General features: G+C 38.1%; 1 long non-coding RNA gene across 1 annotated transcript; it reads right to left on the bottom strand.

Moving 5' to 3' along the window:
- Nucleotides 1-685, bottom strand: LOC126268041 (uncharacterized). Its single transcript, XR_007549069.1, has 3 exons — nt 589-685; nt 322-431; nt 1-156 (listed from the first exon to the last, which is right to left on the bottom strand). It is a non-coding gene; the product is annotated as an uncharacterized LOC126268041 (long non-coding RNA).
- Nucleotides 686-1,298: the final 613 nt, after the last annotated feature.

The raw sequence follows: 1,298 nt of genomic DNA, 5'->3' as shown, positions 1-1,298 counted from the left end.
CAGTTTAATCACTCATCTGCACACGTATTTCACAATTATGTCACTTATAAACTGCAAATCCTCTAAGAGCTGTCTTGAATCTTCACGAGTCTCTCTCAATAGCCATGATGTGGATAAATACGTACAGCAACCAGTAATCAAGAGTCAGAACTGTGTCTGCAAAATCACAAGGATTATTAATTGCTAATTACAAGCAATATAATTGACAGAGTAGATTGCTAATATTTGCTGTAATGAAAACCACTCAATGGGGTATATTTCACATTTGCAAGAACGATCTCACTGAAGTAATTAAGTCCATCGAAACACTTAGAAACTAACCTCTCGTCTGACGAAAACGATCTAAAGACGCTGTGGCAATTTCTCCAGGTCTGTTGACATGATATTTTGAGTTATCAATTTACTGAGTGACTGAAATGTAGTTCAGGTACCTGTGAACATAACAATATGTTAGAATTCATTTTCTAAACACGAACTATTACGTTACTGTATGGCTACTTACATATTAATTACACTATTAATATTTTAACAGTTGTTTCTTTTATATATAATTAAAGCCAACGGAAGAACAAACGAAAACTTACTTACCAATGACAGGTTTGTTGAGATGCAATTTTCTGTGTGGGCAGATGTAGCTTTTTCATACGGTGGTAAGTCGCAGAAATCGCAGAAGTCACAGAAATCGCAGAAGTAGCAGAAATCGCAGAAGTAGCACAAGTCATAAAAATCGCAGAAGTCACAGAAATCGCGGAAGTAGCAGAAATCGCAGAAATAGCAGTGGCGGAGGGATACGCGACCTACGTTCCTTAACTGCGACTCTTAACTGCGACAAATCACAGTTAAGAATAGCAGATACTGTAAAGTAGCATTCACAGAAATCACTGATATCGGAAAATCGCAGTTTAGCCCATCACTATTACAGTGCCTTAAAGTAGATTCTCACTTTTCTGTATATGTAATTTACGCAGATGAAACCTGTTTCACCAGAGATGGAATGCTAAATAGTCGCAATCGTGATGTCGCTGATGAGAATCAGCACAGATTATCTGTCGATGTATGTGCAAGCATAGCCACTGGTTACATACTAGATGTGAAGGTCAGTCAGCAAAGATTACCTGCCAATATTTGGAAAGGCATAGTCAATGATCATGTACGAAGCCGGTTTCTTCTTCCTCCACACTTAAATGCACCAGTGCACACAGTATTTATTAGAGAAAGACTACCTAGGTTCCTGTAACATATCCCACATGTTATTTATCAGTATATGTTGTGTCAACATGATGGAACCCCGCCTCACT

Source organism: Schistocerca gregaria, chromosome 4 (genome assembly GCF_023897955.1).
Source record: "Schistocerca gregaria isolate iqSchGreg1 chromosome 4, iqSchGreg1.2, whole genome shotgun sequence".
NCBI lineage: Eukaryota > Metazoa > Arthropoda > Insecta > Orthoptera > Acrididae > Schistocerca > Schistocerca gregaria.
This window is presented reverse-complemented; position numbering and strand designations above follow the sequence as displayed.